This window comes from Lepidothrix coronata, unplaced genomic scaffold (genome assembly GCF_001604755.1).
Source record: "Lepidothrix coronata isolate B3197 unplaced genomic scaffold, Lepidothrix_coronata-1.0 Scaffold16, whole genome shotgun sequence".
Classification (NCBI taxonomy): domain Eukaryota; kingdom Metazoa; phylum Chordata; class Aves; order Passeriformes; family Pipridae; genus Lepidothrix; species Lepidothrix coronata.
The window spans coordinates 1,116,209-1,143,566 of NW_016690196.1; positions in this window are offsets into that span (position 1 = coordinate 1,116,209).

The following is a 27,358-nucleotide window of genomic DNA, read 5'->3' on the forward strand; positions in this document are numbered from 1 at the left end:
TTTTAGAAGTCTATTTAGGAAGTTTAAAGTGCTTCAGATGGTAACAATAAGACAAGATGAATCTTGTCCACCAGGCTTGTGCTTTTGGAAGATGTACTGTTCAATAAGTGGATACTAAAACCTTTTGAGTGCACTGTGTCTACTTTGGACTCCTCAACATCCCAGAAAGACATTGACAAATTAGAAAGAATCCAATGCATTGCTATCATGGTGGCTAAGGGACTTGAGTACATGACAATATGACAAATGGGAAGAAGTGAAGAGTTGCATCTGTTCGATATGAAGAAGAGCAGGTTAAAGGGGGATCTAATTGTAGTCTTCAATTAGGAATTGGATGGCTATGGGGAAAATGTATAAAAAAAGTCAGTATCTTTTTGAAAGTTCACAGAAAATGGAATAGAGGCACCACTCACAAGCTGCAGAAAGGTAAATTCCAAATAGAGGGAAAAAAATTCCCAAAAGAATTTTGCTTAAATGCTGGATCTGGATGCCCAGAAAGGTTGTGGAATCCCTGTCAATGAACTCAAAACTCCTGTACATAAGTTCCAGAGCTGCTCTGAGTGAGCAGATAACTGTGCTGTGAGAAGTTTTATCATGTCCTCCGAAAGTTCCTTCCAAGAAAGTCTCCAAGTAGTATTTGGAATAAGTTCATAGTAGCTGAATATCAGACTAACTATAAGTGAAGTAGCTACATTAATGAAAGGCAAGGTCAAAAGGTACAACAAATGCATAGAGCTATGTAATCACAAACTCTCTGTCATCTCAGCATGAAAAATTAATTGAATTTACTTTGAAAACTGGGTCAGAGATGAATTGCTTCATTAATAAGTCCCAGTTTATTCTTTACCACATCAAAATCCAAAGCTAAGTTTATCTACAAATAGTTTGGAAAAAAAAAATTGTTTTGCATAAACACCATGATGAATAAAGCTCAATGGTCTAGAGAACAAAACATTCCCTGAAATGTACTGAATATCTGCTGATCTGATAAAATATTGATTCAGCCTATGACTTTGACAGTGTTCAGCTTCAAATGCTCTGCTTCAAAGATGTGAAGACGACTGAGCATGTCTAAAAAACCTGAAGGATGAAGAATTTATCAACCACTAAGAGACAGTGAATAGGTAAACAACTTGAAACTAAAAATTTTGTATTTGCTGTAATGCAACCACAAAAGATTTTCAATAACACTGTTCTTTTGCATTACACTGACGTACACTTACATTCACCATAAATTTAAAAAGAAAAAAGCTTAGTCCATATAATATATTCAATGAATGCACTGATGCCACACTACTGAGGAAATTAAAAATGTGGTCTTACTCTGAAAATAATCACCACTCAAAACCCTCCTGTTCACAGGATAATATTCTCATTTAATATTCTCATCAGATCAGACTAATTTAAAAATGTTTTAACACACTATACATCAAGATGCTGAAATTAAAATAACAACAGCAATGAAAAATTAGTTATCATTTCATGCCCTCAATGTACAACATTTGACCAACCAAGATTTTAACCAAAAATAACATTCTTGACCAATAGTATCAATAGACTTGAAATTTAATTCAGTTTTTGCCAGTTAAAACATAGCATTTAATTACAGAGTTGGCTCACTGAAAAAGCACTTTATAGATAAATAGATTAGATAGATAGATAGATAGATAGATAGATAGATAGATAGATAGATGTATACAGGTGTGTATATATATAATATACATATATCTGTTGTTATATGTATTGTCTAAAGATATTTAATGTATTTGTCTTATACAGTTGCTGTAGAAGAGCATCATTTAAGATAATATGAGCATAATCAAGTAACAACCTTCTGTCACACGGAATTTTTTTGATATCTTGTTCTTTTAGTAAGCAAAATTCTGTGTTAGTCTGTTACACTATGGTTGCCACTGACTATTGTAGAAGTAAAATCTGGTCCTATTAGTTTCTGAAAATGAGCTGAATCATATGGCCTATTTTCTCTGAATTTCCTGAGCTCATCTCTCTAGGAACTCTAGAAACAGAAACACAGGATTGTACAGTGCCACTGTGCTACTTTTGCCTGTGTCCTTTTTAAGATCTTTTCTCTGAGAACTTTACATTTTTCTTCAAGCAATTTGTATCTACTGTGCCACTGCTCCTATCCCTAACAAATCTTTTCTGCAACATTCATTAGCATTCCTAATCATCTTTCTACATCTTCAAGTTCCTTTTCCCTTTGTAATCACCATGCTTCATGCTAAAAAGAAAACTCGTTAATTATTTATTCCTTGATTTAATGCAATGCCAAATAAAGAATAGCCAAATTACCTTAACTTAACGTTTGCACTACAGAAAACACTGAAAGAGTATTAATTTCAGTCACTAGTATTCACCAAGGTTCTCCATGGCAGCTGCATTAAACATTTTATCTAACCCTTCTTTTGCCTTATTATTTCCACAGATTGCTTTTTCTGAGATGAAAAAGAAGAGATACAGGGTTTTTTTAAGAAAAATGGATTACTCTTACCCAAGATTTATCCTTTCTGTATAGAAAAATCTGCCCTCTCTTACTAACTCAACAATACATTACAACAGCAGAAAATAACTCCTCAAAGATAGTCACAGAAATACTCAGAGGAGATTTCAGTGATTGTATTGTTGTATTGTTAATTAGTGACTTTCAAAAACACCAGATCAGCCTCAAAAGGAAGAGTATTTTAAGAAGAAAGATTTACTTAAAACATTAACAGTGAGCAGGTATGAACTTCTTAGTCAGTACTTTTTACTTCATAGTACAAGAACATGACACACTGGTAAGGGTGTAAGACTAGAAGTAAATCATAGATCACCTTTTAAATAGTTCAGTGTCATAGATCTAGCTTATAACCTTAAAGTATTTCAGATTTTTAATATTCAAACAGGTTTTAAACCTAAAAAGAATAACATTTTTTACAGGAGGAATAAAAGATTCCTCTCTAGCCAACAGAAAAGCACTCAAATAAAACCCAGTCAGCTTAGAGAGGGAAGCTGGGAAAAGCAGAAACAAGTGTACCATCCAAAAACGTTCCCAAAAAGCAGAAAAAAAATTCTTCCTTTTTCATCCTGTGAAATGAGCATACTTTTCAATGTAATGAATTAAGTAATATAAATGTCTTATGTCAAATGTCCAAAGAACAGTTTTGGTCTTATGAGAAATAGTTTGTATTTCTTGGCCTTTCTGTTCCAAGCATCAATTATTTTTATACCCTTTAAAGGGTATCGTCCCATCTAACTTAATCAGCTGTAAGAACCAAGACTTTCAACCTTAATCTCTACAGCCTGGAAGTTTTAAATTTTGTGTGTTAGAATTTGTGGATTATCTGCTTGTTAAGTAAAAGCTTACACACTTAAATATTAATGATATTGTCACCAATCCACTTAATTTAAAAACTAAACAGCATTTCAATTACTTTCAGCTTTCTGAGGACAAGAAATTGAACCAGATTCAATATTATAATGTAAAACATAACACTTGTTTTGAACAGTTCATTTATTATAGTAAGCAAATCATCATTGTTATTCCAACTCCAGTGTGATCTCCAAATGGCAGGATATATTTAATTCAAGTTGGTATTTACAAAAGAAATACCACAGACTGTAGAGAAGGGATGGGAAGGGGTAAGCATTTCAGTCACTTTCTTCCTGCGAGTAGCTTACTATTCCTGCCTCGCTGTAGAAAACAGCAAAAGTCACAGTGCACTTCAGATATTGTTTCTTGAAGCCATTTGGAAAGTGAAAAAAGTAACATAGCAACTATTTGTGATCATATTTTGGAAAATATTTAGACACATGGTACGGTGACAAGATATTGGTAACTACAGGTTTGAAAGAAAGCATACTTTCAAAATCATCTTAGTCCACCCATTTACAACAGCAGCCTAGCATAAACAATATTGCATATATATATGAAAATTTCAGAAAAAAATTTTGCTTAAAAAATTCTTCAGAAATTTCCCTGGCATAGTTGAAAGCAGACATTGTTAGGCAGCTGAATTAGCCAATACAGGAAATAAAGATAGCCAAAGAATAGCCATGAGATCACCATATTCTTCTAAAAATTTATTAATAATGCAACAGTATATAATAATTGCATTCTGAAATCTAATATTTATGTAGTATTTAGCAATATTGAATTTCATGTCATTTATATCAATTCAGTGGATATTAAGCAATAACAGCCTACCTCTACGAAAATCTGTGATAATATTTCCCAAGGTCTTCAGAGATCACAGGATTACAACAGCATGTCTTTGGGAAAGAGTCACTGCTGGAAGAATTTGCCATGGAGCCAAAAGCACTACAAAAAATATGAGAGATTTAAAAAAAGAAGATTCTTAGGGAACAGAAAAGATGACCTGTAAAAAGCAAAGAGAACTGAGATCAAACAAAATTTCACATCTAAATATTTACGATACCCCTATGACTGGAAGAAAATATCTGCAATGGAATGGAAAATTTTCACTGATGTACTAAAATAATTTTAAATATTTTTTATAGTATTTTATATTTTGGTTGTTTATCACTTGAAGTTATTTTATAATGTCAGTATACTTATGCTTTTATATCAACAATTCCGTATTAACAGTAATGAAAATATTTGAACTTAGTAACTCCAAAGTGACACAGTTGTCGTACATCTGAGTTCCACCAATTTGAATACATCTGAGTACTCTTCAGTTTGAAGTTTTGTGAATTGTGGACAAGTCAGCCATCCTACTTTTGTTCAGTCATATGGCTCAAAAGCTCTCTTTGCCCTAGTGAAGATGCCTGGAATTTTATGAAATAGCTATAAAATAACTACATCACTCATAGTTCTGAGTTCATTGCAAAGGCTGTAAGTGAAGTCCATAATAATTGTAAAAACATGAAGCAGATCAGCAAATAATAGTTAATAAAATAAGCATACAGATATACAGAATTTCTATTCAGAATATCACCTCATATTTTGTAAGTCTAGAGAACTTTGTATTTGAAGTTTTGTTCTTTTCATTTCTATTCAAATTAGAAAGTGCATTTCTGATACACTAATTCCAGAGAATAATGTTCCTAGGATGAATGCCAACAGAATGATTTTGCCTGTACATTTTCAAGCAGAAACTGTATCAGGCAGACAGAATAGTATCAAACAAATCTGCAGATCTACGAGTACAAATGAAACGAATACTCTTGGAGATGTTCTATCCGGAGTGGCATGGTTCCACTTGAAAGTGATAACTCCTTGTTCCTTACTGTGGATGTATCTGTGCTGTCATCAGTTTCAGAGAACAGAAAATAAAATTTCTGTATCTACTAATTCTTCCACTTGTTTTTGATGCTGCTAGTATTTTATACCTGCTGTGCAGGTGACAGTGCTTTGAAGACGGCAGCAGTGTGGAATATAAGATGGTACAATAGGAATTTGAAAAAAACATTTTTCTTTGGACACCCAAGCAAAGCAAAAAGCATCTTTAAGATTGCACATGTATGTTTGCTCAGCCAAACAATATAGGCACTACTGTGAACAATTTCATGTAGGGCTCATGAGCACAAAAAACCACATTCATAAAGAGGGAGCAGTCAAGGAAAAAGAGTAATTGAAAACCTGTTTCATACTATTTCCAAATATACTTTGCACTTTAGAAGAACGTAAGTTTAAAAAAATCATTAATTCTCTTCAAAATGAATCTTAAAGATTTACTTTTGCTTTCTAAAGTTCTGACAATTCCTTTTTCTTCTGTACTTTTTTATCCACTCCTACTACATTTATTCAAATTCCGAGTTCCCTAAAGTCTTCTCAGCAAGCTTTCAATCTCAGCAATCTTCTTCACCTAGCACACTTCAATTACATCACTTTACTGGGAATAGATATGCAGCATACTAAACAGGGGAAGAAAAAGACTTCTCAACTCACTGTCTGCTCAGTTGAAAAATACTCTTTTGGTCTAAACTTTACACCAGGGAAGATCTGCCAGATATGGTAGAGGAGCCAATTTAGTCTCACAAAATTGTTTGATACAGAGTGCTGACTTAATAGCATCTAAAAGTGGAAAGCACAGTGCCAGCAGGGATGTAAAAGTAAACAGGTGTTGTCACTGCAGGAGAAAGTGATACGCAATGTTATCAGTATTCTTACTGCCTTCATTTCCAGAGGTATAAGCAGACTTACGAAATTCCATGGCAAGGAAGAAAATCAGCAAGTCAGAAAGTAGAAAGACCTGCTACTCCCTGTTAAGTCTGAATATTAAGATATAGCCATTGTGTCACTATCAGCAAACTCAGATAAGTGCCAAGGTCAGACAGGCAAAAATGCCATGATATTAATTGCTGGAATGGAACTTGGTAATCTAAATATGTGTTCACAAGGTTGGACTGTTCACAGGGCTGGACAATCTGTATTCTAATATTCCTGACTCATGAAAGCTTGATTTTGCATCTAGTATTGGATGGTTTGTGCTTATAATCAGTCAGTCAGTCAGCCAAATAGTGATTCATTTTCCTTCTTAAATCCTAAATTAAATGTGTTTATTTGTTACCAAATTGGGAACAACAGAAGATAAGGTAATTGCCTCAGCTGACTACATTCTAGCATGATATAACTGTGTTTGTTTCAATGTGCCTATTTTTATCAGCTGACTAAATCAACAGATTGCCTATGATATTTTCCAGCCGAATTATTGCTTCCCAACATACATCATATATGCAAATGAGGACCTGCCTATTCCAAAGCTGTTGTAGGTTAGGGACTATCAGCATGTGCAGTGGTAGTAAATACAGTGCTACTTTAGATCTTATTTATGAATTAATTGATTACTATTTATAGTTTGCAAGAGCTTGCATGGCGTAAATCAGCATAGAATATTCTGATCCAAACAATTCCCTGAGACCGGCAGTGCTTTGCTTTCTTTCAAAGCCAGGGAAAACAATCAAAATGATCAATAACTTTTCTATCAGTCTGAAGTGGTTTGCGGGTTTTTTTGTTTGTGGGGTTTTTTTGTCAGTTTAAAGTCTTCTTTATTAAAGTTCTGACTGAGGCTTTATGGTAAAATTCCAACAATAAAAAGTTGTATTAAGGTCAAAACTACACTGCTAGTAAGTTCTTTGGTACAGTGGAAAGAAAGTGGAATCTGTTTGCTCTATGGGGAGAAAAAAGAGCAAACATAAATAAATTTATCAAACACCTAGTCTTTTAGAAAATAAGAGCACAAAAATTCTGCAAGGATACTCTGAATATGATTTACAGAAACATTTGAATTACAGCAAGACATATTTAGAATAGATGTCAGAAAACACCTTGTAATTGGAGACCCAGGGTCTAAACAATTGCCTGGTTGAGGAAAGCCTATCATTTTGAAAATGGTTGTATAATAATTCAGTAATTATGTCAGGCTGGTGAGGATCGGCAATATCTTGATACTCTTTCAGTCTTATTTATATTATCCAATGAATAAACATGTGCACATATGTACAACTACATATTGCTTATTCACATTTTCGTGAGAGACTTTTCTTATTTGAAGAACAAAACAGCCAAAGTACAAATACACTGATAACTGTGCAAAACCCTGAGACTCAATTCCTGGTTTTATCTGATTAGTGCACTTTATAAGTTTTACAATCATGACATGAGATAGTAATTTCATAATTGTTTTTCAAAATAGGTATAAAATTTAAATTATCTGTTTAATTGTTAACCTCATACCATTGTACATTTAACAGCAGCAATACTAACATGATTAGTCATGGTCACATATGACATGCTAGTCTAACTTTATGTTAGTTTCCCTGAGTAGTATTATGTCACCAACATGTCAGTATGCTCCCTATTGATTCAATCAGAAATTCTGCTGAAAGTATGATGATGCAGTATGATCTACTGATATTAAATGGCATTATGTACATTTTAAGAGGATAAGCTATTTTAACTGGTGATAAAACAGATTATAGAGTGTTGTGGGTTTCTGTGGCTGGGTTTTGGTAGCGAGGGGGGCTACAGGGGTGGCTTCTGTTAGAAGCTGCTAGAAGCTTCCCCTGTCTGTTGGAGTCAATGCCAGCTGGCTCCAGGATGGAGCTTAGGACTCTGGAAGGAAAATGCAATTTTGCCAGTATCCTTAGGTCTATGTTAATAAGAAAACAGCTGCTATGCTTACCCCAGTTTTTGCAAGATGATGGGAGGATATGTATTGTCTAGCCAAAGTGTGCTTTGCTAATATCTTATACTTGGAAATATACTTGGCCAAGGCCAAGCCAATCAGGAGTAATAGCAACACCTCTGTGATAGCATATTTAAGAACAGAAAGTTGTTGTGCAGAAAGAATTCCAGCCAGGGAAGAGTGGAGTGAGAACATGTGAACAACAATGTAGACACCAAGGTCAGTGCAGAAGGAGGGGCAGGAGGTGCTCCAGGCACCAGAGCTGAGGCCCCTGCAGCCCCTGGTGCAGACCATGGTGGAGCAGCTGTGCCCCTGCAGCCCACGGAGAACCATCAGGGTGCAGAGACCCATCTGCAGCCCACAGAGGAGCCCATGCTGGAGCAGGTGGACGCATGAAGGAGGCTGTGACTGTGGGAGGCCCAAGATGGACCAGTGTCCTGCTGGAGACTTGCAGCCCATGGAGAAGGAAGCCCACGCTGGAGCAGGTTTTTGCCAGGTAGGACTTGTCGTCCCTGTGGGGGACCCACACTGGTACAGCTCATTCATGAAGGACTGCACTCCATGGAGGAGTGAGCCACAGGACAGCAGTTTGGGAAGAACTGCTGCCTGAGGGATGGACTTATGCTGGAGAGGTCCATGAAGGACTGTCTCCCATGGGAGGGACCCCAAAGGAGCAGAGGAAGGACTCTTCTCCCTGAACAGCAGCAGAAAAAACAACTGACCGTAACCCCCATTCCCCATCCCCCTGCACCGCTGGGGAGGAGGAGGGAGAATATGGAAGGAAGGAGGGGTGGGGGGAAGGTGTTTTTAAGATCATTTTACTTCTCACTCTTTTGCTCTGATCTTGTTAGTAATAAATTTGAGTACTATCCCCACTTTGAGTCTGTATTACCTGATGCCTTAAGGTCCATCTGGTTTTTTTATTTTTCTAATTTTTATAAGTTTTATAAGTAGTTATACAGCAGAAGTAGATGTAGAAGCAGCAGCATTTCATTCCTTTACCCTTAACACAGAAGCTACATAGATTACCAACCTTCTAACCCTATTATAGGTTTGTACGTTGATTTTGCAAATTTTGCAAAATTAATGCTTTGATCCTGCAGTCACAAGATAGTATAAGACTCTTAGGTTTTGACTGTCCATGTCTGGCTTCAGTTCATCACAGTATCTACTCCATTTCCTGAGCTTTGTTAACTTCAGATTAGTAGTTGCATCCTGTTTGACTAAAAAGTCGAGAAAAGCCTGTATGGTTAGGAAAAGGTCATCTGCAGTTTCAAAATACAACACTAGCCAACAGTTGTCCATTAATGGTACTTGTACCATCTGTCAGAAAACAATAGAACAAGCTGGATCTCTTGTTTTCCCTTGGGAAGCAAACATGGTATATGGTGGGAGGATCCATATCTTTCATCTGTTTGGAGTTTGCTGACACTCTCATATGGCCTTCATGGTTGCCTTTCCTTTCCGTGGATATCAAGAGAAGAGAAGAAGCTTGCAGGCACTAGGACTGCTCCCCTTTCTGTACTCAGATGGGGAACACCCATCCTTATAAACACCCAGTTCATAAGCACATTTGGGTACTGTAATATCCAAGATATAGATAGAGCTACCAAACTGTAGATAAAATTTCAAAGGAAGCTAATGGGAAAATTGTTGAAAGCTTAGTTTCTCACTATACTACATATTTTTACAATTCACGGGGATTGTTTTCTGTTGTTTCGTACCCTTGAACTAGTGAAAAACTGACTGCAAAAACAGACTTACAGCTGTAAAGTGTCCATTCTATTTATACAAAATTGTTAGTAAGAAGTGATATAACCAAAGAATAGAAACTACTCAGCAAATAAACCTTCAAAAACTAGAATGTTCAAAAAGAGTGACAAAAGCAAAACAATAGCCAATACCTACAAGGAAATAATTGAGATATTCAAACTACTGTTAAGATGGAATTCTTTAACAGTAAGGAGCCATTGCCTCCGAAATCTCAGAAAATCTAAAAGTCAAGTGAGTGTATAAAAATCAGCCATTCAGTTTCAATCGTCTTCAACATTCAATTTTTCTTCACGTGGGTGATAATTTATCCCACGCAACCACTCCCATCCTTTATAGTACAGGGCCTACACTCTCCTAAACATATTTTAAAGAAATCTTTTTTTCCAAGTAAAGTATACAAAAAAGTATGACCTGGTAGTTCAACCTTAGAGCACATCTACTTAAAACTCTTTTAAAAAAAATTATTGTTTTGAAGAACAGAAGGTAGATATTACTTTGAACTTGAGTTACAGTGCTAATATTTATTGGCAAAGACTGCCTTTCTGATAGTTAATACTGTTATTCTTCAGTTCTCTGGCTGCTTTTTTTCTATTAAACAGGCATTACTCAGCCCAGAGAGGTAATGTTTTTAAGAGCTGATTTATCCCTGCAAGTCTAGAGCCTTTGGTATTAGGAATCTTCAAGGACAGTCAGAACTAATTGAGCACATGTGGAACTACAAAATGAGTAATGTACCAACAGGGATAGTAGTTCTGAAAAGTGCAACCTGACTGATAATTAACTATGGGTGCATGTCAGCTTTTTGCTAAAGGTTGAGAAGTAGTAGTCATGGCTCTTGTTTATCTAACTCGTTCCTGATATCACTCCACTTTGCAGTACTGAAAAAACAAGCACCCTGAGGTCATCTAATTGGGAAATGAGGTTTCTTACAGTGTTAACACGCATTTTCTGAAGCATGCAAACATAGTGTATTTTAGAGGAGTATGTCTGTACAGAATTCTCTCTGACAAGACCTCATATGAGTCTATACTAAAAGAAATGTATTTCCCTAATACAATTACATGATCTGATAGAAATCCACCCCACTTCCATAGTTTATTCTCAATAACCCCTTAGAGGCAGCATAAGCAAAAAAGTGTGCATGTAAGAAAAGACTATTTATTCCTGTGGCATTTAAATATCTATAGGCATTAAGTACTGTAATGAGTGTTAGCAGACATCTGTTTTTTCAGTTTCTATTACACTAATCATCAAAGCTATTCATTTTCCAAGTGCCCAAGCATGTAAGGCAGAACCAAAATAAGTAAATCGCCATGATTAATTGTGAAGATACTTCTCAAGGTGTATGTTGGCTGACCTTCATGATTTAACTGTCAGTGCTGTAAATTATCCAGTGTCAGATACAGAACTGGTTGGATAGCTGACTGCAAGTGTTGGAAGAAATTTTCAAATGTACGTAATTAAGATAGGAATCGAGCACTTGCATTCATACAGGACCACCCCTCTGACATTTGGATCATATATTTCAGCTCCCAAACATGGATTTTGTTACCTTCACTTAAGTAACCAGATATAACAAGTGCAGTAATATTTTCTTTCTGAATTTTTTGTATTTTTCTTCTAGAATGTATTTTCTTTCATGTAAGCAGATCTCCAGGTAACAAAGAAGTTGCAACAACTTGACTGAGTTGCTATCAAGGATATGGGTGTCAATGTGCTCTCTAGCAAATGCTGGTACTTCTCCTTGTAATGCCATTATCCCTTAAGAAAATCTTATCTGGCATTTAAGAGAAAAGATGACTGTTGTAATTGAATTTAATCCAAAGGAGAATATCTGTTTTGCAATTTGAGATGAGAAGAGACTGTAAATGGATCAAACCCCTCCAGATATAAAACAATCTAAATAAATAGATCAGTAAGAATTATGCATATCTAGAATTTTATTTGTCCTTCGTGCCTTTCATTTTTAGTAATAGCCATCCCAAAAGCCATAGAAGGATGTCAAGTAAAAAGCGCTGGATTAAGTATCTGTAACTTTTGTAACAACAAATAGATAACCAACATTTATGAAGTGAATTATATATTTTAAAACACTAGCTGAATCTAGAACAATCTCTTTGCTGTCATTCTTCTCTAAGGCAAAAAAATAGAAAGCTCCTTAATCACCCTTAGGTTATTGTGGGGCCACAAATCTCTGAAGTGAAAATTTCTTCATGCCTTGAAGAACAGCTACTGGAAAAAAAAGCACTGTTCTGAAAATGACCTTCTGTTAAGGATATATTCAGAAAGATTTCTATACTTGCCTGTAAGATAATGGGCAGGAAGAATTAGAGTCTTTTACTTTTCGAAAGCCATTAAATGTGGAGAACTCTAGATGATCACCACTTCATGCAGTGAGACAAAATTCCAAATTAAAATTTCCCTTCCACAGTTTGGTAGATACGGATTATAAGACATACAATCTTATACTATGTCTTGTTCTGTTTCCCACTTCCCCGCCCCACCTTTTCTCACTCCCACCCTCTCCCCTCCCCTTTATGCTTTCTTTGCCACAGTAAACTTTGGCCAAGGCTTTTATTTTCTTGCTTCCAAGGCAAAAGGGATCTCATACTCCTGTTTACATTGAACAGTCTTCTCTGGTTACTGGTTACAGGAAAGGAGACTGGTTGTTTCAAACAAGGTCTCACCATCATTCACTAGATTGACAACTGAAGATGGACACTTGGTCATGACACACCCAACTGACATGTTAGTGTATCTGTCTTTTGCTTACTCCTGAAATCACAGGCTAAGACATTCTATTACAAAATAAACCCTGCATATATGGCAATAAGGCAATGGTGACACATCTTTATACAAATAAGACTTCTAAACCACTCCCAATTTTCAAAGATGCAGCAGCTCATATTACTACATTTCATGGATTCTCAAGAGTTCAGATATTATGCTTGTATTCTTCTTAGTGAAAATGGTGATGGCAGAAACTAATAGTTGCCATTGATTAGTGCTCTATACATTGATATATATCAACTTCCAGGAAGACCTTATTGTGGCCTTTCAATTATTAACATGGGCTTATATGAAATATGGGGACAGACTTTATAGTAGGGCCTGTAGAAATAGGACCAGGGGAAATTGATTTAAACTAAAAGAAGGTCAATTTAGATGATATATAAGGAAGGCCGTTTTTTACAATAAGGATGTTGAAACACTGTAACAGGTTGCCCAGAGAGGTGGTAGAGCCCTCATCCCTGTAAACATTCAATGTCAGGTTGTACGGTCAACCTGCTCCCTTCTTACTGCAGGGGTGTCAGACTAGATGATCTTTAAAGGTCTCTTCCAATCCAAACCATTCTATGATTCTATGATTTATTTTGAATTTTAAAACAAAAAGATTTTAGAATTCAAGAACATATTTTAATTCCCTCTGTATGCTTATGAGATGTCAAGAAACCTAGATAGAGATCTTCGTAATAACAATAAGTCACTACCTCATCATCGGTTATTCTAACCCGAATTTCACTGGAAATCCAACACTCTCAAATCAAAACACAGCCACCATTCCCCTTCTTGTTGTCTAAACTGCATCCTGACTTACAGCATTAAAGTTTCTTTTTCATAGTGATGTTCACAGTAGGTAAATGCAGCAAAGAGAAATCCTTTATGATCTCTTCTGTCAGCTGTCTCTAAAGGTGACTTGGTTTAGAGTGAGATCCAGTTTGGGTGAAGGTGAAGTACGTAATAACAGACTTTAGGAAGATAATTCCACCAAGAACTAAATTTCTTTTCTCCTGCAAAAATCACAAGCATGCTTATGCATGTTAGAAATGCATGAGATTATGATCATGAAACCTTGCTCTCATGTTTGATTGACATTGCATCTGGTTTACCTAAGATCTTCTTAAAAAGGTAAAAAACTCATGCAACTGATATTTGGTAAGGTAAATAATTTCCATGGTTCTCTGACAAAAAGTAGCATTCTATATAATGGTTCTTCAACGTGTCTAGGCAATTGGAGCATATTGCTTGTGAAAGGAGGCTGAGAAAAATAGATTTGTTGAGTCCAGAAAAGATGATGGGAAGGCTTTAATTACTGTCTTCATCTACTTAAAGGCGCATTGCAGGAAAGGCAGAGCTAGTCTCTTCTCACTGATACACGCTAAAATATGTATCTTCCCTTTTCTTGATATTTAAAAAGTGCAAGAAAACCTTGTTCGATTTTATCTCCGATCTTTTAACAGACTGCAGTCAGGCAAAAATGGTACCATAAAGAACATTTTTAGAAAAAAAACAATGTATTTGTAAAGCCTAATTAATCCCTATTCCTTTTATTGGATTACTAGAGCATGGAGAGGTATTTTGTAAGAACTATCACACATAGCAAGGCACACTGAGTTGTGCTGTTTGTTTTACTCAGTTTGCGCTGGATACAGTAGTTCTGAACTATATCAACTAATGCATTAAAATGGATTTGTAAATAATTTTCAATAAAGTTATAACAGACATTACCATTTTACTTGATGTTACAATCTAACTTCTTCACCAATATCTATAAACCATCAGTATCTTTCACAACTAAAAACCAAATTGCTCTAAATTAACAGACCTTTAACTTTACTAACCAACAAATAAGGTCAATAAAGCTGTATAAAAACAAAAACCATAATCAACTTATATCAAAGTTCCAAAGTTTAGTATTTCACCCATAAACTTCTGCAAAGCTTTTCAGCAGGGTCAATGGTACGTAATTTGGGGGAGTATCTGGCACCATAAACTGGCACTACAAAAATGTGAAAATTAAACAGAACTCCTAAAGTGTGGTTTTAATAATCCTCACAATGCTAGGAAATTCATGCCTATATTCTGCATGGTCAAGACCAGGATGACCCGAGATGGTCTTATATTTTCAATCCAATCTAATTCTGCCTCATGACTTTATAACTACATCCCCTTTGCCCTGTCAGTCTATGCAAGTTAAGCTTCAATCATGTGTGGCCTGTTTTTTTGCAAGAACTTAAAAATTGCCTTGACTGGATCATTTACTCTCTGCCTGCTTAACTCCACTTGTAGTCACTTCTGTTGCAGTTGCTACTCCACTGCTTTCTTGCAAATATTTAATGGCACTCCAAAATAGCTTCTATATTTACTACAGTAAATATCATCTCAATATAAGCATTTACAGATCCTTCTGTGTGAACTATTAGAAATAAATATAGATTTTTACTAAATGAATCAAATGCAAAATACATGGTAATTTGGCCAGTCTACCAGCGCACACTGCAAACATTATTTATGGCATCAGATCTCAGAATGACCTCACAGCTCAAAGGGAAACTCACAGGTTGTGAAATTTTTGTACTTCTCAGCACTTCAGTTGAATTGATACACATGTAATATATTTCATGCAGTTTTTAACTGTCGGAAAATACTGCAATGGCTAAAGAATAAAACAGAGGACTAGATCTTAAAAAAAAAAGAAACTGTGAAAAAAAAAAAGATTGTTATCTCTTTTATTGCATAACATTCAGTTAGGAATAATAGCAAAAATAGACCAACAATTAGGGAAAAAGCTTCAGGCTATTTAGAAAATTCAAGATGCCTGCATGTTTCTATTGAAATCAATTGGAATAATAGAACCCCTGTCAAAACATGTTAGGATTCTTCAAGAAACTACTTTAAAAAGAAATGTAAATCTAATGAATAGCCTTCTGTGTAAAATCATCAGTTATTCAAAGAGAAGATGAAGTTTGCAGCTGTTTTACCCAGTAATACATCATGTTTTTCACATATAACCAAGAGATGGAAACCTTGACCTCCAAAAACAGCACAGTTCAACCTTAACTACAGAGCTAGAACTCTTGCTCCATGGTGTACACACACACACACATTCATTCAACGGGATGATTTCATTCTCCTAGAAAACCTTAACACTGAGGTTGCACATGTCTAGACATGATTTTTTTGTTTTGTTGTTTTTAATTTTCACATTTTCCTTGATTCTCATTTCCAGAATGCCATGCTGTTTGGCTAAGCAATGACAAGGAGGATAGCTAGGAGTGCACAATTTGTTGTGAAGGAAGCAGCACCACAACTGACAGCAGGAACTAAGCTCAGATCAGCTACTTGAAAAGGCTCAATAGAATATCTTTAAGTTAGTCCTTAAATGAACAGGAGAACACCACTGGGGAATTCAAAAGAAACACTGTTTCCAACATATTGTCTGGTTTAGAAATCTTTAGAGTATTAAAGCCATACAGACTGACCACACTTTGTTGAATAATATGACACTCCTCATCACTAAGTTTGTTGATATGCTCTGCCTTTACTTTTCAATATTATTATTATATTATATTAACTAGTTACCAAGTATATGCAAAAGAAAAAAAAAGAATTAAACAAATTTATACTACTGCTTGGATTCTACTTAGAGCAATTCCATATTCATTTTGCGTGTTGATTAGCTTTATCTCCCTGGTTAAGAGCTTTGCTAAAAATAGGAGAGAGAAGTAGCAAGAAAGTGATTCAGAAAAAAACGCCGCAAAACCACAAAAACAACAAAGCCCCTGAAGCCCTATGGTACCTCTGCCAGCTCAGATAAAAGGCTGAAAAAAACAAGTGCCCAATGGTTCAGTGAACCCAGGTCTGCTTAGTCCTGGTCCCTTTCTCTGTCATCTACCAATCCTTTCTGAGTTTATCCAAGACTAAAGATTTCTGTTACATTTTCTTTATTATGATTCTGTCCTTCCCTTGCCACTGCACTGATGCTACCTCTTCTTTCATACTTCCTTGAGCATTTTAGCTTCACTGTGTAATACTGTCATTGAAACTAAATAAGAAAAAACTCTATGGGCTATCTTGAACTGCTACAATAATTTACCATGAATATTGCATTATATGTATTTTCTCCCAGTCTATTTTTTGTTAGTTTCCATAAAAATGTGTGTTTCAGCATTGCAAATTACCTAAAGAACTTCTAAGGAATGCAGGTCACCCATGTGTCAGGCTCAGAAAAATATCACCTGGAGGACCAGACTCTGAATATGAACTCCTCACTGAAATCACTTTTTAGAAGCTCTGAGGGCAGCTGCTTTCTCACAGCTTCCCTCATGCACTATTTTTGCTTTTCTGTGGCTATCCATTATCCAGGCTTTCTCCTCATAAGAACCACACAAGAATAGGGGAGAAACTCTTGTGGAGCTCTCTGAATTTGGCTGAAGTGGGTGAATCCCAATAAATCTAAACTACTTTGGTCTGAAACCAATTTCTTCAGTGCAAATATGCATTAATTTTGTTTTTCTTGGGTGAAGGTTCTGGCAGACACAGACGCACAGAAATATATTCTGTAATATGCATTTTAGAGCAATCCTTTTATAGCTGATTCTCTTCATAATTATCAGTGCTCTACAAGTCTCTTGCCACTGCATAATTTAAAGGAAATCTCAAGGAATACTTTAAGCAATACAGGAGGGAGAGGACTTCCAAACACTGAGGTGGCATATCTGATTTTATATACAAGCATCTTTATGAGACAACTGAGATGCCCAGACTCTCAACTAGCTAAAGTATCAGTATTTAGTTCTGTTTCCATATCAGTATGAAAAAAAAAAGTAAAAGCACTGAGGAAAATAAGCAAACTCCCTTTGGGAAGCACAATCTAAGGAAAAATATGACATACAAACATTTGATGTACACTTTTCAGTGTGATTATAAATCAGTAAAAATTACTGTCATCATTTTATATCTGGAGAAATTGAAAAGAGCAGGTTAGTCTGTACATGGTTTATCTTTTCACACTTCTAGATTTCCTAGTTCAGAGATTCTCATCCTTTTGATAGCCAAGTCTCAGCTCAAAGAATTGTCAGGTGAATCCACGTCTGCCTTGTCCCTGACCCCTCCTCTGACATCTACCAAACCTTCCTGAGTCTATCTGAGCCTCAGGATTTCTGTCACAATTACCTTGAGTATGCTTCTGACCTCCTCTTGCCACCGTATGGATGCTGCATCTTCCTTGTCCTCCTCTGTACTCTCACTTGTGGCCCCATTGGTACTGAAATCAGAATAACAAGCCCATTGAAATGCATTTAATTATGTCCAGGGTCATTTTGATACTTCTCTCTGGAGCAGGGGAACAATGCAGAGGCTCTGACACCAGTACTGCCTAGAGCTAGCACAGATCCATGCAGCCATGTCTTAGGGGAAGGGTCTAGTCAACAGAAACCACTTTCATCATCTTTTGTGGGCTTTTGTATTTATGCAAGGACAGTAAATGTGCAAGAAGCTGTGCAAAGTAGGCAGTAGGTCTTCCAGTAAAATGTCTCCTATATGTTAAAACAATGATTTCTCTCCAATTGGTTCACTGGGGAAACAAAATACATTAGTCTCATCTAAAGTCACTGGAAATTGATGAATGTATGCCACATCAAAATTGCATTGTGAGAGTATGAGCATTTAGTGGACTTCTAATACAGTTCAGCTTACAATAAATTAATTTGCCCCTAAGCAGGAAGTAGCCTTCCATACAAAGACTTTAATAATGTAACAGTAAAAACCTAAAGAGAAAGAGATGCTTCCTTTTGCTGCATGCATATTATAAGATGTTATTTTACAAAGAAGTACCTGACCTTGTCATGCAAATGGAAAATTTAAGCAGTGAAGCTGTAGAAATCCATGTAAATTAAAAAAACTAAGTTTTTCAATTCAGACAAAATCAATAGCTTCCAGAATAGATGTTTTCAAGCTATTATTTTACAGAGGTAATTAAAACTCCAAACTTCTAACAGCTACTCTTACAAGGTACTACATATAACAGTGAACTTATAAAACAGACCTTCTGGTTTATCTGCTTGGAAGCATAAAATAGAAAACACCATATATTGTACATAACTCTGTATAATTGATATCATCTAATACACTACTATAATACTCCAAAAGATGACAAGGTAGGAGCAACTATGTCATGCTTTTCACCTACCAGCCTGTTTCAGATGAGTGTAATCTATCTTTTCAAGGTATCTGGAAACTAAATGAAAGTGAGCATGGAACAGATGTCTGATGGGTGACTTTTCTGGCATTAATGCTTTTTACTTGGTGGGGAAAAGCAAGCTAGTTTATGCTTAGCTCCAGGGCTCAAGGGGAAACATAAAGAGGACCTAGAGGGATAATGAGTGCCACCTGCAGGAGAGGATGGGGCTACTGATAAGGGTTTGTGGACTCAACAGAGAAGGGTGGAACAGTAAAATGGATGACTTTGTGGCAACAGTGGGAGACTAGAGTGTTTTATTCAGAAGACAAAATTGGGCTCACTGAGCCATTCACACTGAGAAACGAGCACAGATGGCTTATTGACACTTTTATGAGACACTCCAGTGACAGGGTTTCAACTTTTATGCAACTTCTGTGAGATTAATGTTTCTAAAAAACATTTCAGTAATGATCTATTTAATTTTTACCAAATTCACTCGAAAGTCTCATTTCCTTCAGGTAGCATAGCTGAAGGCAGATGAGCTAATTACTGAAATAATTAAAAAGCCTTCTTGCTTCCCACCATCACAGGGTGTAAATCTCACTGGCACTACTAGTAGTTTTGTAAACAAAGAATAGAAGAAGAGTACTTGGCAGGCAGAAGTTCTTTCATTATTCCAGTTTTTTGCAATACACGAAGAAGAATAGAATGAAGGGATAAATTTAGATGAACTAGTAAAGAAAAACTATTTTTGTCACCAAACCAGGTAAGATAGTGCTGGATAAAGTGATTGAAAGGCTTGCTAGAGCCTTGTATGATATAACAGAAAGCAAATTCTCTTTTAAATAGTCATCATTGTAGTCTGTACTTACAAAACATCTTCTCATTGTCAATGCTGCAGATGCTTTATATAAAGCTTGAGCATACATCATGAAAATGAAGGAAAATCAGCTTTCTAGAAAAGCTTTACCTCTGGGGTAAGGTTTATGTGAAACCAGTAATTATGTAATGCAGTTTATTTCATTCTTAGTCAAACTACCGAACAATTTTGCACTGCAAATTGAAGAGAGTAAGACAATAGAAGACTGAAACAAGAGGAGAATAGCAAGGAGCTCTGCTATACTGCAGTACCTCACTGGTCACTTCATACTCAGTCTTTGCTCTGATGGAAAATTCCAATCCATCTTTTTGTTAGTCCTGATGATCCATAGAAGTTTACAAAATAAGATGGTCTTCGGAGAGATGATTCACTTCTTTTACTTTGAGAGTTGAAAGATTAATTTGCAAGATACTGGGTTTTTTTGTCTTTTTCCAGATTCTTCAGAACCTATAACATTGTTTTTCGTGTTTACTCTGTATTTGAATACTCTTTCCTTAGGGAATTTATCACAAATATTCAAAACTTGTAACATATTGAATAAATATTATGTCAGTAATTCCCTGTTTCTCAGCTGAATGAACATTTCTAGCAGCTAAAACACCAGCTTTTTCAAATTGAAACAATCTGCGAATATTCCTCCATGTAACACCAATATTCACTTTCTGTAAATATCGCTGCCATCAAACCCTTATTCTTCAAAAGCCAGTAAAAAATAAATACTAACAAATCAAATACAAATAAAGAAAAGCTCAGCTTAAACTAGCTTACCATAAATACTCTAATGAGATCTACAGAATATGTAATTTAAAAAAAAATTCAACTTTGTCTATTTGGTATAGCTTCTGATACCAGCAGTGAGATGTAAACATATACACAAATAGAAGAATGAACTTCAGGATATATAATACATGGAAACAATACTTTTTCAGTAGGAATAAGATCAAGAATAAAAGATGTCCCATAGAAATAATGTATTTTTCACTGCTGATTAAAACAATAGAATCTATATAATAAAATTGGCTGTATGTTAGAACAACAAATACACCATGCAAAGACAACAGATTTCTCATTTTTAGATTTTATTCCTTCTAAAATACCAATAGTTTTGGTATGTTTAAATAAAAATATACACCCTTCTCAGGTAAAGTACTTGTACTGTTATATAAAATGTGAATCCACAGTAATGACTATTTAGATGCTGTTTCCTAGATTAGACGAAACAACTAAGATCAGGAGTAGAAGTCTCTTCCTTTCACTCAGCCCTATATTTTGACTGTCTTCATTTGTCTTTGAATTTGATTCACTGAAAATGCTTTCCTCTCACAAAAGAAGCCAAAAAACCCAACCAACCAAACAAAAAAACCATATATTTTTAATCTGAATCCTGCATAGGTAACTGCTCTCAGTTTTTAAGAGAAAAATTACTGCACCTTTCACTGAGAGCCTCTATAGTCCTTGTTCATTCAGGGTTAGGATTCCAGTATCTTACCCGAAATTATTCTGTCCCAAGAGAGGAAACACGCTATTTCCAGCATATGGGTCTATAGGACTCTTTAATATCAAAAATATTACCAACATTCTGTCTCCTTTAAGCAAGACATCATGCTCTTTGTTAGTGGATGTACAGCAACTAAAGCATGTACAATAAACTTTTGGGATACCACTAGTCCTTGGAGGAGTATAACCATTTCTAATTGCTTTTCAAGAGACATTTGTGCCAAGAGACTAGGTCTATCCAAGCATTAGTAATGGACATGTCTTCTATGACATCACATCAAACGCAACTGAAGTTGGCAGTTTTTATCAAAATGATAGTGGGGCAGTCTTAGACTGATTTCTGGTCAGCATGTATGGTAAAATAATTGCTATCCAAGAAAGGAACTAGATCTTCTAATCAAAGCCAGACTAGTGTATAAAGTCTGAAAAAATTCACAGCTAATAAGGTGTATTCCATTTACCTGAATGTGGCTGAGGAGAATTACCATTACTCAGCAGTTAACTATACGATTAAAATAAGTTTAATTACAGCAACCTTGTTCATCCATTCTTACAGACACCATGACAAAACATGGCTGAGGGATAAAATAGGGGTTATTTGCATGTTATCTAACACGAGCTGAGGTAATATATAATACTCTGCTCCCTTTGCCTCTGCTTAGACCACAATATGGTGGAGTGACATATGGTACCTCTGCTAAAAATTGCGTCCACTTAAAATCAAGGATCAAATGTCAAAAGAAAGAAAAAGTGACATTGGGATTAGAGGCGACAGCCAAGTTCATAGTCTGTTTTCACGGGCAATTACATTATGCAATGTTTTCCATGAGAGAGAAAATTTTAAAGTAGTGAGTGCTTTCCACCACTATCATTACTGGGAAGCTGTTTCCAACTCTCGCCACTTACATTGGTAAAATGTCCTCATGGCTACTTAATGTATAATTTTTCTAGAACTAAGAATGTCTTGTAATTTTAATATCTCATTTTTCTCCCTGCAATCACACTTTGAAGAAAACTGTCTATTTCCTTTAATATTATGGTAGACATTTTTTAAGTGGTCAGTTAGGTTTTCTTAAGAAAATGTTTAGTGTTAGCTTAACACGAGAATTAATTTTCTGTGAATTTAAAGCTCTGGATATTAGTTTAACTCCCCACATAAATTAAGATTTTTTTCCACTCATATTAACTACACTACTCTCTTCTGCAGGGTACTTCTCTCTCCAGACAAATTGTTGATCTCTAATAAGAGAGGATATTGGTCTATAAGCTAGAATCAGCATTTGTCTGTTCCTGGGTATTTTAGTTATTAAGGAACACCAATTTGCAGACTTTTAAAGATTAACTTATTAGTTAGTTTATTTCAAAAACATATGTTTATACTAGCCTAAAGCCACTCTGCTGCTCTCTCAGTGTAGAATACAAGGAAACAAAAATCCTGATTTCAAATGCCAGTTCCTGAAGAAGTGTTTCATAGGAACTACAGATGTTTTAATTAAACACATGAGTTTGGCAGATTTTCCTTCAGCGATAGCTGGGATGAGTTAATTATGCAGAATGTACCACCATTGCAGAATAAAAATACCAGGTGGAACATCTTTGTTCCCCGGTTCCTGGTTTGATGCATTCTTCTGTAGTTAAAGAGTATTCATTTTCCATATAAACCAGCAGCTGATTTTAGGTAAGAGTGTTTTTGACATGTGGCATTAGAAAGCATTGCCCATCTTGCTGCAACGCCTGGCATCAGGTAGGAGAGTCCTTCTAAAATTTTTTTTTGCAGGTTCAGTGGCTTGAGGATAGTTGATTTCCATGAGCAATCTTCACTTCTTGGAATTTGGAGTCTGATCTATGAAGCTAACACAAGTTTCATAATTTCAGCCAAATCTTTGTTTCAGATGTGCCATGGCAACATTCTTTTTACAGATTTATAAAAGCTATATCCTTTTGATTTGTGTAATAGAAGTCATAAATCCCAAAGTCAGTAATTGCCATTATGGTAGGAGCTCAGACTTCTAGGATTTGATTTTGCCATTTCCTGTTTAAACAGACATAACATTTTGTAAAGACATTCCTCCTTACAAAGCACTGATCAAGAAGCCAAATCATTTTCTACCATGATTGGAACAATAACAGAGCATTGTTTGTTGTCCAGTGAGGTATTGGACCTACAGACTAACAGAAAGCTTCAGAAAATGGTCACAACATTTTTCTACCTCAAAATATTATTGTACATTTGAAGTCTGCAGGCAACAGGCTTCACTGCTGACAGTACACAGCTGGTATTTAAAGCTGTGCAGAGATTACAGTATCTTCAGTAAATACATCAGAGTTTTTGAGATACTAATTGGATCTGCTGCAATTTGGAAATTCCTATGTGACTGGGAATATGCAATGAATTGTGCTCAGGCTTCTCTGCTGTTAGCACTCGGCAGGAATATTAATGACAGCGGCTAAAAGTAAAATCATGAAGGGCATGCCATGGTCCTGTCCCTGGATGATATATGTGTGTATATATTGGGAAGTGTAATACACTTTATCACCTACTATGGCTTTGCATAGGCTCTTGTTACTTACAAAGAAAATAAATATTGATGTGTGCATTTACTACAGCCTCCCACAAGTTTTCAGTCACATAAAAGCGTGGCAATTAGACAACTAGATTTACATAATGCTCAGTATATATGTTAAAGTTGTTTCAGCACAGAATTTTCAAATAAATTTTTAAGAGTTCATTTTCCTTTCTTTGTTTTATTAGTCTGAAGATTCAGTATATTTTCATTTGTGTTGTAATGGAAACCTTACCTACTAAACACTGAGTGCTGTCTTGATCACAGTTTTTAGTCTAAAGATTAAAAGCCTGCTGCCAGTAGTTCTAGCTTGCATTGATTAGGTTTGCTGTCTTCCACTGATCTGAAAGAAGTGAAGACCATTATTCAACTTATAGACAAGCCTACTGTTTTCCATAGGCCTTTTTTCTTCCTAAACTTGGAAGCTTTGTTCTTATAGCACAATTGGATTCGGAATCAAACCTGCAAGACCACAGAATGATTTTTCTTGGTTTTGACAGTTCACTCCAGGTCAGGTCCTTGAACTGGCAGAAAAAAATAAGGATGCTTATCCCGTAGGTTTTTTTGTTATGAATTCTCTTTCAGGCAATACAAAAAAGTATGAGTGAGAGAACAGTGTCCTAAGAAAGCAGTAGAGTAAATAAGTCCTATAGCCAGAATCTGAGGCCCCTAATCAAAGGGAATCTAGGAATACAACTGCTGCAGACTGCTTGTACAATCAATGAACTAGAAGTATTCTTATATTATCCTAATTATCATCTGAAGATTTCTCACTCTTTCTCTAGTGATTAAGCAGAGAGTTCAAGCTCTTAACTCTGTCACCTGTATTACAAACCTAAAGATGGGCATCGATGTATTCTGTTTAAGAAATATATGCCATGTTAGGAGGATGATTACTGGGATGAAAAACTGGGACTAGCATGAAATGCCTCAGAAGTGAGAATTGTATTCTCCAAGCAGGCGGAACCGAATATTGGGGTTGGAAAAGCAAACTTGGGCTCAAAAATTAGAAAAGAAACAAGCTAAAAGATATCAAATCTGAACAAATTATGTGAAGTGCAACCAGAGTACATTAATTATATTAAACAAGGATTTCTGATTCTGACCTGCAACAATCAGTTAGATACCATGCCAAAGCACTTGTCCTGTACTACTTTCCAGTCTACGTGAAAGACAACACCCAGCTGCTGCTCTTAATATTTCATTAGCCAAAGTAGCAGTTGTCAGCTTGAAAGGCTTTCAGCCCTGCTGATTGTAGTTGTTAACATGATGCTGTGTCAAACAACTCAGTTCAGTTTTGCATGTTTGTTTGTTTAACCTGGAAATTACACATCTGAAAGCTGGCATTAAAACAATTAGATTAAGATTGAAAAGTGCAGCTCTCTGGGAGATTAATGCCTGAATTGCACAGAAGTTTCCTGATGAGCAATTCACCAGGATGGTTCTCCAACTGGGCACATACAAGAACAAAACTACACATTCCTGGTGAAGATTCAAATGCCTGTTGCCTAAACATTAGAAGGTTCCCTAACCACTGGACGGGAGTTTTGTGAACACCTTGCTACAGTCAGAAGTCTAATTTAGGCGCTCATGTCCATCTGTATAGCTAGGTGTCCGACTCTTCAAACAAGTGGTTTTAAAGGGTGACAAAATGGTCAAAATGAGTTTATATACTCTCTTCTGGAAGTAAGTGCAGTATACGCTCCTTTGCAGTAAAGAGTCATACTCACGCTCCATTAGCAGAGTGTCAATTGCTTGGAGGAAAGACAAGGATGAGGACATATGCATTTTCCAGTTATCTACCGAGGGCAGATGTGCTAATGAGCAACCTTATAAATGCATACTAGAATTGTTTCTGTACTTTCCCTCCCTATGGGGCTCACTTGAAAGCACAACTAAAATTGGGAGTTAGAGATTTACCTTTTCATCTGCAACAAGAGATGCATACACTTATGAACTTGCAAAGGTAACAACAAGAACCTTGCGCATATGGAATATTTCCTTTCATCTTTATTTTAAGTGCAGTTGTGTAACAGTAGCATCAATAGGACAAGGTTATATTAGGCTCCACGCCACAGGCTATACAAGCCATCGATTGCTCCAGCAGAATTGTGGACAAACTTTCTGAGAAAACAGGATCTTGACAGTAAATATCAAGTGACCTTTTCTTTCCCCTACATTATCTCGTTCATAAATACCAGATACTACAATCTCTTCTGGGTACAAATTCAGGGATATAACAGAAACTACTGCTGCCAGTTGGGTACCTTTAGACTCCATATTTTGCTACTTTTTACTTTCTCTGACTGATTAACCTATAAATCCTAATGACATATAGTTCATTTTCTACCAAAGTAAAACGGAAAAATCACATTAATTTTTCATGAGAGATGATTTCTTCAAGTTTTCCTGGAGAACAATGTCATTGAATTAGATTGTTTCTGCAGTTGCTAACTTATATAAGAGCTATACAAGTAGACAACATTTTGACATTACATTGTAGAGAAATGTGTAAGTTCAACTTTTTAAGAATTCAAAATACTCAGCATAAATGACTTAATAAATATTTAATACTGTTCCTCAAATTTCAACTATAGATGAATGTATCATTTATATGTGTGCGAGAGGGAGAGAAAAGCAGCTGAATAACTTTTCAAGCAAAATTTGGAGCATTTTGCATTATTTGTCTAGGTTTCTTTAGTAAAAGTATGCTACTGTTCAAAAACAATGCCTGCAGACAAGAAGGTTAGAGAGCTCCCAGATTTAGTTGACAAATACTTTTCAAGTGGATAGATGAGGAGCAGGGGGACTCTCAAAACTGCTATTCAAATTATATTCATTAAGCTTAATGGAAGAAACTTCAGCCAAGGTATGAGCTTCCAGTCAAGCATACACAACTCCAATTATGTTCCCACTTGCTCTTGTGCTAGGAGCTTTCTTTAGAAACAAGTAAGCAGAAGACATAGGAGGGACATGCCAAAGGACTATCATGTCAAACTTATGAATCTGGGAGTTCAGGCTGTTTTCTTTTTTTTCTTCTCTGATTTATCCTCCATCTCAGAACTGCTAATAGTTTTCCTAAGCTCACAATGAATGAGAGAGACACATTCTTAACACCATGGCTTATAGTTGTAGCTGCTGAAGCCACACAAGGCAGCTTATCCCATATGGTCCCAGGTACACCTTCCTTGACACCATTGTCTTCATGAGGTGTGTTTGCACTAAGATGTTTGCATATTAGCAATTGCAAATTATAAAACAGAGGGATACAGAGCTGTTACTGAAGATATAGCTTCAAAGGTGCACCTTTCTCTACAGGTGACAGTATTTGAAATAAAAAAATCATCTGCAAAAGTGGTTTTGCAGAAAACAAAATATTGAAGCGAAAAGGTACAAGTGGGGATTTCATCCCCTGACGTGTTTTGATATGGCATCAATGAGGAGTTTCAACCTTATCCACAATATCAGTAATCCCTATGTGAACTTTTCTTTTAGCATCAGACAGAAATAAAAAGAAAAAATGCAAATA